Raw genomic sequence first — 15887 nt, 5'->3', positions numbered from 1 at the left:
CAGCAATCAAAGTAATAAAAATACCACCTCCTATTATGATATGCGGTCTCATCCCCCTAACCATAGCTGATAAATAATAACCCACACAATAAGGTATACTTACAGCGCTTTGTGGGTCTCGAATACACATATGGTAAAATAAATCCTGTTCATTTACCTTTTCCTTGTTCTTACCTCTTTGTGTAATCGAATTAGCTAAAAACCTATGAATCACTCTTAATTCAGCTCTATCTATATCCAAATAAGAATAATTTCCCCCTTTGAATCGGTGATGGCTTGTCATTTGACTCCATACACCGTGTGTATCAAAATTTTCATCTATCTTTCTACCATTTAGTATCAACCCTCTACAATCGGCAGATGCTAACTCCTCAGGCGTATATATACGTAAAACCTGAGCCATGTCTAGTAAAGACATGTGGCGCATCGAACCTCCTAACAAAAATCTAATAAAAGATCGATCGGTTAAACTAGCTACCTGATCATTTAATTCTATACTACACAACAATTCTTCACACCATACTTTATATACAGGTCTACGCATGGTGAATAAACGTACCCAGTCATTAAAAGTAGAATTACCATACCTCTGTGCAAGTAATTCCCTAATTGGCCCGGCCAATTCTACAGCTTCTAATGGTCCCCATTCTATGACCCTAGGTACCTCAACAACTTTAGAATGAAGAGTATGCAAACCTCTTTGCTATTTTGGATAATCTATCCAAAGTCTGTCAAATCTCAGGTTCGGATGCAAATCTTCCAAGTGCATATCAGAAAATGTCATGACTGGATGAGGTATATCTTACTTGTAGTAGTTATCCACCTCCTGTTGTTCTGCATTCTCAGCAGGAGCATTGCGAGCTTGGGATGAAGATTCACCCCTTTCAGTCTGCAAAACACATCAAACACAATTTTTGTGCATCCAAATATGCATTAGTATCAACAAAATCATCAATCAAAATAATTACAATGACATGATCAATTTATATCAAATTTAAGCTCATTTTCACATTTTTATCAAATCTACACTTTTTCAAATAAGCATATACGAAAATGTTCGCCAAGTTCATAAGCATTCAACTCAAATAATCTGTCAAAATAATCATTACTAGCAGTTAAACAAGTTTCAAATGGCATTATCTCTCAAAAATCAAGTTCATGAATTTTAGACTTGAAAAAGTCCACTTTAATTCTCAAAATCATGTTTAGGCTCAAAGTTTGGATCATTTAACTACCTAAACATGTTACACTACTTAATTTAGCAACAATTCATGACAAAAATCGGCCATAACCTGTTTATATCAAAAAGCCCCAAATTTGCTCAAGAACACAAACCCTAGATTACTCAAAATTTGAAGTTTAAGGCTTCTAATCATGTTAAATAGCATCAATCTAGGTTATACAAGCATAATACATAACCAATTTAAGCATAATTACACTAAAAAGCATCAAAATCAAATTGGGGAAAAAATTGCTCAAGAACACTAATTTTCGGATTAAATGGTGTTTAGTGTAGAAATTTACCATTTTTCTTGAGTAATTCCTTGATAGCATCCTTCTCAACATGATTTTAGTAAAAGATTTGATGATTAACGGTTAAAAATTGTGATTTTGGGGGTGTTTTTTCGAGTTTTTTCGGCAGTATTTCGCTGTATTTTCTGTTTTTGTGGTGTGGACTGATCAGTTCTTGCGTTTTTATTTTTTCTGAGTTTTGGTCCTCCCGCGAGTCGCGGTGTTTGGACCCTTCAAACTCCGCGACTCGCGGAGTTTGTTTTTTTTTTATTTTTATTTTTTATAACATCTTATACTAATTAAAACAATTAAGTAATTACTTTTAAATTTTTGTTTCCCTTGTTATTTAGGACGAGGTCGTTTCGGATTGATGTCCTAGTCCATCCTTCGACAAAATTTTAAAATTTGTCTTTTTGTAGCGATTGTTTTAAAAGCTAAGATTTTTGGGTTTTTAATGTTTTTGGCATACTTTAATTCAATAAGATTAAAAATAATGATAATAAAAGTTCCCGTCCCTCCCTTGGGTAAAGCAATTTCGGTTTAAAGACCTAGTCTTCAACTTACGACGAATTTTAAAAATCATATTTTTAACTTAATGAGATAAAGTAAATTTTTGTTTTTAAATTCACACAATTTAAATATAAAATTCAAAATTAATATTAAAAATTCACACCAAACTTAAAATTTGAAATGCATAAAATTAAAAATTCATATTTTAAAAAATAAAAATTCACACCAAACTTAATTTAAAAATTCATATTATAAATTCACACCAAACTTATATTAATTTTTCAAATATTTACAATTTTAAATATATTGTTTTTACAAAGTTTACAATATTAATTTAAGATTTATATATTAATTTTAAAAACATGGTAAAAATAAAATTAAAAATCTTTTTGGCTTTTTATCCCACTTTAATCAATCAAATATTATCAAAAATATGCGCCCCTCTTTTCGGTAAAGTAAATTCGGTTCCAAAACCTAATTTAACTCATGACGAATTTTTGAAATATTTTGGGTTGATTGTTTAAAGATATTTATACCTTAAGAATAAACGTTAAATTTTGCAGTGATGTAATAAATTTTTGAATGATATCAATAATTTCGGTCGCCAAACCTAATTTTATTCAATACCAATTTAATACTTTATAGCGAACAAATTAGCGTTTATTATCAAAAGGTTAAAAATAAAAAAAATAAAATAAAAACTGTACAAACTTACCTGTGAGATAGTATTCTTAGTTATATGATCTATCCCATTCATAAGATAGTCGGTTTAATTGGTTTTCCATAGCTACATAGGCGTAACCTCGAGCATTCAGTGTCTTTTCTTCTAAACATATGAACGGTCCGTCTCTGCATAAAGTAACAAATTCGGTATTTGAATAGGTTTGATTATTTGAACATTTACCTCCATGTGACCATTTTCCGCATTTGTGACATCTTTCTAGGTGTCGTGCTCTTCTTTTCGCTGCGGATTTTGATTTTCCTTTACCAAATTGTAACTTATTATCTTCGCATCTGGATTCTTTTCTAACTCCGTCCATTCTTTCTCTGATTACTGATACTATTTCACTGGGAAGTGTGTCATTATTACGTTTAGTGATCAAAGTGTGTAGCATTAGACCATGGTTTAGTTCACAGGAAGTCTTCATTTTGTAAAAACCTAAAAAAAATAAAAATTCAGAATGGTGGGAGAAGACTAGTTCTTTAGGGTCTGCTAGGGAAAGACCATTCAGGTTCCATTTTCGAGAACTACACGAAAACAGACAATCTAACTCTAACAGAAATACATATTATCCTTTAAAGACTTGATTCTCCCCACACTTAGTTAGCTGTGGTGTCGAAATTGTGATTAACTTCGTTGTCGACTTCCATCGGACTATCTATGTAGTGTTTAACTCTGTGACCATTAACTTTAAATTCAATCCCATTTGAATTTATTAATTCTATCATTTCGTATGGGAAAACTCTTTTAACTATGAATGGTCCAGACCATCTTGATTTCAATTTTCCAGAAAATAGCTTGAATCGTGAATTGAAAAGAAGAACTCTGTCTCCTTCTTTAAATTCTTTTGAACTTCTGATTCTTTTATCATGCCATTTCTTAGTTCTTTCTTTATAGATTAACGAATTTTCGTATGCTTCATGTCTTAATTCTTCTAATTCATTTAGTTGACTTAATCGTAGACGTCCGGCTTCATGTAAATCAAGATTACATGTCTTCAAAGCCCAAAATGCTTTGTGTTCAATTTCTACTGGAAGATGACATGCTTTTCCATAAACAAGTCTAAAAGGTGTGGTTCCAATTGGAGTTTTGTAGGCTGTTCTAAAAGCCCAGAGTGCATCCTCCAATTTAATGGACCATTCCTTCGGATTTGATCCTACGGTTTTCTCTAGAATACATTTTAAAGCTCGGTTGGTATTTTCAACTTGTCCACTTGTTTGTGGATGATATGCGGTGGAGATTTTATGAGTTACTCCATATCTTTTAAGAACTTTCTCAAGTTGATTATTACAGAAATGAGTACCCCGATCACTTATTAAAGCTTTCGGTGTTCCAAACCTTGCAAAAAGACGTTTTAAAAAGTTGACTACAACTCGTGCATCGTTAGTTGGGAGAGCTTGTGCTTCCGCCCATTTAGATACATAATCAATGGCTACGAGTATATATAGATTATTATGAGATTTTGGAAATGGACCCATAAAGTCAATACCTCAAATGTCAAATACTTCACATACTTGGATGACATTTTGTGGCATTTCATCACGTTGACTTATTTTTCCGGCCCTTTAACAAGCATCACAGGATTTGCAAAGAAGGTGTGCGTCTTTGTAAATTGTAGGCCAATAGAATCCAGCATCATAAACTTTTCTTGCTGTTAGTTGAGGCCCATAATGCCCTCCTGTTGGTCCTGTGTGACAATGGTTTAATATTTTACTAGCTTCATTTCCAAATACACATCGGCGTATTATTCCATCGGGACAACTTTTAAACAGATGTGGATCTTCCCAAAAATAGTGTTTTATATCACTGAAGAATTTCTTTCGTTTTTGGTACGATAATCCTTTTTCAAGGAATCCACAAACTAAGTAGTTTGCATAGTCTGCAAACCATGGAATTTCTTTATAATCTATCTTCAATAGATATTCATCAGGAAAGTTGCCTTGTATGGCCGATTCATTTAGAACTTCTAATTCGGGATTTTCAAGACGAGAAAGATGATCAGCGGCGAGATTTTCTGCTCCTCTTTTATCTCGGATTTCAATATCAAACTCTTGTAAGAGTAAGTTCCAACGGATTAATCTTGGTTTAGCATCTTGTTTCGAAAATAGGTATCTAAGAGCAGAATGGTCGGTATAGACCACCATTTTTGCTAGAACGAGATATGATCGAAATTTGTCAAAAGCAAAGACAATAGCAAGGAGTTCTTTTTCAGTAGTTGTATAGTTCGTTTGTGCTCCTTGTAACGTCTTACTAGCATAATATATAGGTTGAAATCGTTTTTCAATCCTTTGTCCTAAAACGGCTCCCATTGCAAAATCACTTGCATCGCACATTAGTTCAAATGGTAGATTCCAATTTGGTGTTATCATGATCGGCGCATTAGTTAGTTTCTCTTTAAGAATATTAAAAGATTTGATACACTCATCTGAAAAGATGAATGGAGCATCCTTTTCTAGGAGTTTATTCATAGGAGTGGCAATTTTAGAAAAATCTTTTATGAAACGTCGGTAAAAACCCGCATGCCCTAGAAAACTCCTAACTCCTCTAACATTGGTGGGATGTGGAAGTTTAGCAATTACATCTACTTTAGCTCTATCCACTTCAATTCCTTCTTTTGAAATTTTATGACCAAGAACGATGCCTTCTTTAACCATGAAATGGCATTTCTCCCAATTAAGTACTAGATTTGATTGTTCGCATCTAATAAGCATTCGTTCCAGATTAACTAGACATGATTCAAATGTATCACCGAAGACTGAAAAGTCATCCATGAAAACTTCCATGCATTCTTCTATCATGTCATGAAAAATTGCCATCATACACCTTTGAAAGGTTGTAGGGGCGTTGCAAAGTCCAAATGGCATGCGTTTGTAAGCAAAAGTACCATAAGGGCACGTGAATGTGGTTTTCTCTTGATCTTCGGGTGCTATTGGAATTTGAAAATATCCGAAAAATCCATCTAGAAAACAATAGTAACTATTTCCGGCTAATCTTTCCAACATTTGATCTATGAAAGGTAAGGGAAAGTGATCTTTTCTGGTGGCGTCATTTAATTTTCTATAATCAATACACACACGCCATCCTGTTACAGTCCTAGTAGGAATAAGCTCATTTTTCTCATTTGTAATGACAGTCATGCCACCCTTTTTAGGCACGCATTGAACTGGGCTTACCCATGGACTATCAGAAATTGGATAAATTAGACCTGCATCTAGCAGTTTAATAATCTCTTTCTTAACTACATCTTGCATATTAGGATTTAGTCTTCATTGGCGTTGCACATATGTTTTATGACCTTCTTCCATAAGGATTTTATGCGTGCAATATGAAGGACTTATTCCTTTAATGTCATGAATCTTCCATGCAATGGCTGGTTTATGAGCTTTCAACACAGAAATGAGTTGTGATTTCTCATTTTCAGTAAGAGAAGACGATATTATTACAGGTAATTCAGATTCACCATGTAAATAAGCGTATTCCAAATGGTTTAGAAGTGGCTTTAACTCTAATTTCGGAGGTTCTTCTATCGATGATTTGTATCGATATCTGTCTTCTTCTTTTAGCATTTGAATTTCTTCTGTTGTTGGTTCATATCCATTAGCTATAAGTGTAGCTAACATTTCAGCTTCATCAATTGGTTCATTACCTTCTCCTAAAGAACATTCTCCTGTTCCTTGTAATTCTGGAAATTCTTCTAATAATTCTGCATGTGCATCTATAGTTTGAATATAATAACATGTATCATCTGCAGATTGTGGTTGTTGCATTGCTCTATCAACTGAAAAGGTAACACTCTCATCCTCTATACTTAGGGTCAATTTCTTACCGAACACGTCTATCATTGCTTTAGCCGTGTTTAAGAATGGTCTTCCTAATATGAGAGGAACTTGAGAATCTTCTTCCATGTCCAGAACAACAAAATCTACTGGAAATACTAAAGTACCAACTTTAACTAGCATGTTCTCCATTATCCCTCTAGGATATTTTATTGATCTATCGGCTACTTGTATGCTTATTCTGGTTGGTTTCAATTCTCCAAGGTCTAGTTTAGCGTATAATGAATACGGCATTAGATTTATACTAGCACCTAAGTCTGCCAATGCTTCTATTGAACTAAGACTACCCAGAAAACATGGAATTGTGAAACTTCCTGGATCAGATAATTTTTCTGGTATCTTATTCAACAGCACTGCTGAACAATTAGCATTCATGGTAACAGCCGAGAGTTCTTCCATTTTCTTTCTATTTGAGATTAGATCTTTCAAAAATTTAGCATATCTAGGCATTCCTGAAATCACATCAATGAAAGGAAGATTTACATTTATCTGTTTAAACATATCCAAGAATTTGGATTGCTCGGCTTCAAGTTTCTCTTTCTTCATTTTACTTGGGTAAGGAAGTGGTGGTTGGTATGGTTTAACATAAGGTTTAGCCTTAACTGTGTTATCTTCATTAACCTTTTCAACTACCGGTTCTTTTTCCTTATCTTGATCAGGTTGTGGTTCTTGTGGAGTAGGAATAGATTCATCAGAAGTTACAGGTATTTCAGGTGGTTTAATTATTGTACCACTTCTTGTGGTAATGACTTTAGCTGTTTCATTCCGGGGGTTAGCGTTTGTATCACTAGGTAGACTTCCCGGTTTTCTTTCACCTATTAACCTTGCTAGGTTACTTACTTCTTGTTCCAGATTTTGAATAGAAGCTTGTTGATTTCTAAATGCTTGAGCATTTTGTTCATTAGTTTGTTTTTGAGATGTGAAAAACTGCGTTTGAGTCTCAACTAGCTTCGTCATCATATCTTCTAAATTCGGCTTTTTATCATCGGTTTGTTGTGGTGGTTTGTTTTGAAAATTAGGTCTTTGCTGATTGTAATTATTATTGGATACTTGTTGATTGCTAGGATCTTGTTGATTGTTGTATGGAATATTTCGGTTATAATTCTAGTTTTAATTGTAAATTGGTCTTGGCGGTTGATAATTATTCTGATAATTATTTCCAGGCCTTTGGTTTATGTATGAAATATTCTCTCTTTGTTCCATTGTTAATTCAATACTGAGACAATCTTTTGTCAAATGTGGTCCTCCACACTGCTCACAACTAATTCGTATTGAGTGAATATCCTTAGTCATCTTTTCCATTCGTCTCTCGACAGCATCTATCTTTGCGGAAATGGAATCTAAGTCATGGCTAGAATCGGCTCTAGCTGCTTTAGATGATCTAACGATATCTTTTTCTTGGTGCCACTCATGTGAGTGGGAAGCAGTGTTATCAATAATTTTGTAAGCATCAGTTTCGGTTTTCTTCATAATAGAACCACCAGCTGCTATATCTATGTCTTTCCTTGTAGTGATGTCGCATCCTTGGTAAAATATTTGTACTATTTGACAGGTGTCTAAACCATGTTGCGGACATCCTCTTAACAACTTTCCAAATCTTGTCCACGCCTCATATAGAGTTTCATTTGGCTTCTGTGTAAATGTAACAATTTCTGCTTGAAGTCTTACGGCTTTAGATGCAGGAAAGAATTGTTTAAGAAATTTTTCAACTAAAACATCCCATGTATCAATCGCCCCTTCAGGTAACGATTCCAACCAATCTTTGGCTTCTCCCTTTAAAGTCCAGGGAAATAACATGAGATATATCTGTTCATCCTCCACTTCTCGGATTTTAAATAGTGTGCAGATCCTATTAAAGGTACGTAGATGTTCATTTGGATCTTCCTTCGGCGCACCACTAAATTGGCATTGATTAGTCACCATGTGTAGAATTTGTCCTTTGATTTCATAATCTGGCGCATTAATGTCTGGATGAGTAATTGCGTGACCTTGGCCAGTGCGTTTAGCTCTCATTCGGTCTTCCATACTTAAAGGTTCCAGATTCTCCATAATTGAATTTGTTGAATCGGAATCACTAGAGGATTCTGATTTTATGGTTCGTTCCTCAACAATCTCTGTTTGAATGATTGGTGGTTCTGGAGGAAAGTTTAGTGGTTCAGGATCTATGAATCGTCCCTGAATATTCTCCGGATTCTCAATTGTGAGGTCGGGTTCAAAAAATGGATTATCGGAAATTTGAACTGGAGTACTTGGTCGACTGGATGACGATTCTAAAGAAAAATCAACGGCAGTAATATTTGCTAAATGTCTTGATCTAGTTACAGGTGGTGAACGTACAAAAGGTGGTGAACGTCTTGCTCGGTGCATTCACTGAATATCCTATTAGTTTTTAAAAGGAAAGAAAAATTATAATAAGTTATCCAATCAATAGACTTTTCTGATTTTACCCACGTTTCGAATAGCCAAAAGATGCAGCAGAGGGGCAGGATTCGTTTGGTCTCAATATAATTGAGGACTGTTTGGCTCCAATAACCCGGTCCACGTACAAATTCAACTATTACTACGAACCAGAAAATTTTGATGTCTATCAATTTAACCACTTAAAATAAATTTTCGAAATTTTAAGAAATTTAGATAAGAAGTAGAATAAAAATCTATGTCCTAAAACTAGAATATCGAGAAATAAGAAAGAAAAAGAGTTCGTCGAAAAAGGTCGAAAAAGAAAAATGGTTGAAAAATAAAAGGTGACGGAAAAATAAAAGAAACTTATAAAACTTAAAAACACTTGACTAACCTAACCTTATTACTACAACTAACTTAAAATTATAATCGCAAATTGAGATTACTAATTGGAATGATAATTGATACATAGGTAAAAGTCGTCTAAAAATATTAAAGCTTACAGGAAAAACTAAATCCTAAATGGAAATAACTTAAAAAGAAACTAAAACTTAAAAAGGCGTCGCAAAACTCTAAAGCACCTAAATCTTAGTCTAAAGAAAAAGCACTTAAGGAATTCTACGGCAAAGTCTAAAAATCTAGAAGTAAAAATAACTATGGCAAAAACTAAGTTTAAAACTAAATATGAGCTAAAAATACAAATATTACGCTAAAACGATTAAAAAGGGACAAAATATAAAAATATACAAAAAGTTGTAAAAAAATACAATTTTTTATAAAAATATTATTTTTATATTATTTATTTTATAATAGTATTAATTTTTATATATAAATAAAACTAATTAAAATTTAATATTACAAATTAATTAAAAACTTAAACTAAATAATATTATATATATAACCTAATTAGGTTTAATAATAATAATAATAATAAATAATTAAAACCTAAATCGTATTAATTGCTGGACCAGGTTCGTGTCAAACGGCTCCGCGAGTCGCGGTTCTCGAAGCTTCAAACTCCGCGAGTCGCGGGGTTCCAATTTTCAACTCAGGTACAGTTTAAAATTCGACGCGTTATTTTTTTTTTTTTTTCTGTTTTATATTTTTCTGTTTTATAATCTAAAATTTATATAATAAAAACTTATATTTAAAAACTAAAATAAAAATAGAATTACTTTATAATTTTATAAATATCTAAAAAATAGATTTATATATATTAAATTTTTTTTTATATGTTTTAAATAAAAACAAAATACTTAAAAAATAAAGAAACTTTATAAAACTTAAATATTTAACAAAATCTTAAAAATACTTTATATTTTTGTTTTTCTTTTTATATTTTCGAATATTTAAAAACGTATTTTTATATAAAAACGAATTTTAATAAAAGTAAACTAAAAATCTGTTTTTTTTTTTATATTAGCGTTGCGCTTCCGGCGTTTTAAGAGTTTCCCCGGCAGCGGCGCCAAAAATAACTTGATGTTTCGCGAGGTGTATATAAAATAGCTATTAAATTTAGCAGGAAATACTATTAAATACGATACAATTTTACACAAGATATTTATTTATTTAGAGAATGGATATACTTAAACCTTGCTACAACACTTATAGGCAGTGTACCTAATCGTACAGTAGTGTAGTTTTTAGTAAGTCCGGTTCGTTCCACATGGAAATCTTTAAACAAAGCTTAACGCTATATTAGTTTACTTTTATGAAAATACAAATATATATATAAGTAATATTATTATTATAAAGGGGGGTTTTTACCGTTTAATGACCGGTTTGTCGATTTTAAAACTTTAGTCGCAGTTAAAACCAAATGTAAAATATTAAAAATAAATACAAGACTTAAATTAAAGCGTAAAGTAAATAACGATAATGAAATTGCGAATAATAAAAGTGCGATAAAATAAACTTGCGATAATTAAAAAGTACGATAATTAAAAGTGCAATTAAATACAATAACAATAAAAATGCGATAATTAGAAGTGAAATTAAATATAAAATAAAGGAAATTAAATATGAAATAAAAGAATTATGCTTATTTAAACTTCCGTAATCATGATATTTGACGTGTTGATTTTAGTTTTATGCCCATGGGTTAATTGTCCTTTGTCCTGGATTATTTAATATGTCCGTCTGGTTTTTGTCCATAACAGTCCATCAGTCATAAATATAAAGTGCGAGTGTCCTCGTCAAATTATCCTTATACCCGAAGTTAAATATTCCAACTAATTGGGGACTTAAACTGTAACAAGATTTTAATACTTTGTTTAATAATTACACCAGGATGTCGACTGAGTGTAACCCAAGGTTTTAATATTTTGTTATCAATTATGCCAAGTGTCCTTTTACATAATTTCACCCCTGTTTTAATTATTCTAGTGGCTATTAATCCATTCCCGTGTCCGGTTAAATGAACGATTATTCGTACATATAAATACCCCGCCCATCGTGTCCGATCGAGTGTATATGGTAATTTATAGGGACGCCCAATTGCAAATCTTTATATTAACATTAACAAACTATCATTTAGTTAAACAAATATAAAGCCCATTAATAGCCCATAGTCTAATTTCCACAAGTGTCGTTCTTTTGTCCAAACCCCAATTATGGTACAAAGTCCAATTACCCAATTTTAGTAATTAGCCCAACATCATGATTACGTCGGATTAAATAAGCATAATAATAACTTAGCTACGAGACATTAAATTAAAAAGGTTGAACATAACTTACAATGATTAAAAATAGCGTAGCGTTACACGAACAGAATTTCGACTTACACCCTTACAATATTCGCTAACATACCCTTATTATTAGGATTAAAAAGTAAAATTAAAATTAAAATATAAATTATATATATATTTTTACGTATATATTGAGAGAGAGATAGATATTAGATGATGAAAAATGATCAGAATTCGGTTGGCTTTATAGGGAGTTTCAGAAATTGGGGTTCCGCGACTCGCGGCATTTTTTGCCTTCAAACTCCGCGAGTCGCGGAGTTTGAAATTACAGCTCACAAACTTTGGAGTCTTTCTTGCCGACAGATTTTTATTATTTATTATAATATATAAATAATTATAAGAATTATTTAAATATTATATTATATTTATGTGCATAGTTGACTTGTAATTTTTAGTCCGTTGCGTCGAGCGTTGAGAGTTGACTCTGGTCCCGGTTCCGGATTTTCGAACGTCCTTGCGTACAATTTAATATCTTGTACTTTGCGTTTTGAATCTTGTACTCTTGTAATTTCGAGACGTTTCTTATCAATAATTGGAACCTCTTTGATTGTATTTTGTACTTTTGAGCTTTTTGGTCGTTTGCATCTTCAATTCGTCGAATCTGTCTTTTGTCTTCACCTTTTATTATTTAAACGAATATCACTTTTAAATAGAACAATTGCAACTAAAAGCTTGTCTTTCTTGAGGAATAATGCTATGAAATATATGTTCGTTTTTAGCATTATCAGTTATATACATAAAATTGAGTTTATTGAATTAAGAAACTCGAAACGATATATATAACGATTATCGTTATAACAACGTCTTACTAAATACATATGAATCATATTAAGATATTTATACACTATGTTTAATCATGATAAATGATAAGTAAACATGTCATTAAGTGTATTAACAATGAACTACATATGCAAAAATAAGACTACTAACTTAATGATTTCGAAACGAGACATATATGTAACGATTATCGTTGTAACGACATTTAACTGTATATATATCATACTAAGATATATTATATATCATAATATCATGATAATGTAACAATTTAACATCTCTTTAGATATAATAAACATTGGGTTAACAACATTTAACATGATCGTTAACTTAAAGGTTTCAAATCAACATTTACATGTAACGACTAACGATGACTTAACGACTCAGTTAAAATGTATATACATGTAGTGTTTTAATATGTATTCATACACTTTTGAAAGACTTCAAGACACTTATCAAAATACTTCTACTTAACAAAAATGCTTACGATTACATCCTCGTTCAGTTTCATCAACAATTCTACTCGTATGCACCCGTATTCGTACTCGTACAATACACAGCTTTTAGATGTATGTACTATTAGTATATACACTCCAATGATCAGCTCTTAGCAGCCCATGTGAGTCACCTAACACATGTGGGAACCATCATTTGGCAACTAGCATGAAATATCTCATAAAATTACAAAAATATTAGTAATCATTCATGACTTATTTACATGTAAACAAAATTACACATCCTTTATATCTAATCCATATACCAACGACCAAAAACACCTACAAACACTTTCATTCTTCAATTTTCTTCATATAATTGATCTCTCTCAAGTTCTATCTTCAAGTTCTAAGTGTTCTTCATTAATTCTACAAGTTCTAGTTTCATAAAAATCAAGAATACTTCCAAGTTTACTAGCTCACTTCTAATCTTGTAAAGTGATCATCCAACCTCAAAAAATCCTTGTTGTTTACAGTAATATATCATTCTAAATCAAGGTAATACTCATATACAAACTTTGATTCAATTCCTATAACTATAACTATCTTAATTCGAGTGATAATCTTACTTGAACTTGTTTTCGTGTCATGATTCTACTTCAAGAACTTTCAAGCCATCCAAGATCCTTTGAAGCTAGATCATTTCTTGTCACTTCCAGTAGGTTTACCTACTAAACCTGAGGTATTAATGATGTTCATAACATCATTCGATTCATACATATAAAACTATCTTATTCGAAGATTTGAACATGTAATCACTAGAACATAGTTTAGTTAATTCTAAACTTGTTCGCAAACAAAAGTTAATCCTTCTAACTTGACTTTTAAAATCAACTAAACACATGTTCTATATCTATACGATATGCTAACTTAATGATTTAAAACCGAAAAACACGAAAAACACCGTAAAACCGGATATACGCCGTCGTAGTAACACCGCGGGCTGTTTTGGGTTTGATAATTAAAAACTATGATAAACTTTGATTTAAAATTGTTCTTCTGGGAAAATGATTTTTATTATGAACATGAAACTATATCCAAAAATCATGGTTAAACTCAAAGTGGAAGTATGTTTTTCAAAATGGTCATCAAGACGTCGTTCTTTCGACTGAAATGACTACCTCTTACAAAAACGACTTGTAACTTATATTTCCGACTATAAACCTATACTTTTCTGTTTATATTCATAAAATAGAGTTCAATATGAAACCATAGCAAATTGATTCACTCAAAACGGATTTAAAACGAAGAAGTTATGGGTAAAACAAGATTGGATATTTTTTGATTGTTGTAGCTACGGGAAATATTGTAACAATTCTATACAAATCATATCCTAGCTAACTTATATTATATTATACATGTATTCTAATATATTATGTAATCTTGGGATACCATAGACACGTATGCAAATGTTTTGACATATCATATCGACCCATGTATATATGTTATTTGGAATAACCATAGACACTCTATATGCAGTAATGTTGGAGTTAGCTATACAGGGTTGAGGTTGATTTCAAAAATAAATATACTTTGAGTTGTGATCTAGCCTGAGACGTGTATACACTGGGTCGCGGATTGATTCAAGATAATATATATCGATTTATTTCTGTACATCTAACTGTGGACAACTAGTTGTAGGTTACTAACGAGGACAACTGACCTAATAAATTTAAAACAGTAAAACGTATTAAAAATGTTGTAATTATATTTTGAACATACTTTGATATATATGTACATATTTGTTATAGGTTCGTGAATCGGCCAGTGGCCAAGTCTTACTTCCCGACGAAGTAAAAATCTGTGAAAGTGAGTTATAGTCCCACTTTTAAAATCTAATATTTTGGGATGAGAATACATGCAGTTTTATAAATGTTTTACGAAATAGACACAAGTAAATGAAACTACATTATATGGGTGAATGATCGAAGCCGAATATGCCCCTTTTGCTATGTAGCCTAAGAATTAGTAAACCAATCTACTAATTGACGCGAATCCTAAATATAGATCTATTGGGCCTAACGAACCCCATCCAAAGTACCGGATGCTTTAGTACTTCGAATTCGTTTATATCATGTCCGAAGAATTTTCCGGAATGATAGGGGATATTCTTATATGCATCTTGTTAATGTCGATTACCAGGTGTTCACCATATGAATGAATTTTATCTCTATGTATGGGATGTATATTGAAATATGAAATCTTGTGGTCTATTATTATGATTTGATAATATATAGGTTAAACCTATAACTCACCAACATTTTTGTTGACGTTTTAAGCATGTTTATTCTCAGGTGATTATTAAGTGCTTCCGCTGTTGCATACTAAAATAAGGACAAGATTTGAAGTCCATGCTTGTATGATATTATGTAAAAACTGCATTCAAGAAACTTATTTTTGATGTAATATATTCTTATTGTAAACCATTATGTAATGGTCGTGTGTAAACGGTATATTTTAGATTATCATTATTTGATAATCTACGTAATGCTTTTTAAACCTTTATCGATAAAATAAAGGTTATGGTTGTTTTTAAAAATGAATGCAGTCTTTGAAAAACGCCTCATATAGAGGTCAAAACCTCGCGACTATATCAATTAATATGGAACGTTTATAATCAATATGAACGGGACATTTCAATAACTTACACACTTAATTATATAGTAACACTTAAGTACACTAAGTATAATATCACTTATATAAATATAATTTTTCTCGAAAACCGTCACTGTTAATATAGTTAGCTATATTAATAAACAAACTTTATGTCTATTAGACATTAACTAATCGAACATAATATCTCTAGGTTGAGATCTCCGTGTTCAACACTCCGATCATATAATTTGCGTGGAATATCTATCTGCTATTAAGGTGAACTTCATAGCCCCTCTTT

The 15887-nt window shown here is 31.8% G+C and overlaps 1 long non-coding RNA gene across 2 annotated transcripts in view; it reads right to left on the bottom strand.

The window, feature by feature from the left end:
- The window catches only part of LOC139897621 (uncharacterized), a 70537-nt gene that overhangs the window by 52069 nt on the left and 2581 nt on the right, over positions 1–15887 (bottom strand). The gene's annotated exons all lie outside the window — the stretch shown is intronic.

This window comes from Rutidosis leptorrhynchoides, chromosome 3 (assembly GCF_046630445.1).
Source record: "Rutidosis leptorrhynchoides isolate AG116_Rl617_1_P2 chromosome 3, CSIRO_AGI_Rlap_v1, whole genome shotgun sequence".
Lineage (NCBI taxonomy): Eukaryota > Viridiplantae > Streptophyta > Magnoliopsida > Asterales > Asteraceae > Rutidosis > Rutidosis leptorrhynchoides.
The sequence above is the reverse complement of the archived record's forward strand: the minus strand, read 5'-3'. Positions and strand labels throughout refer to the sequence as shown.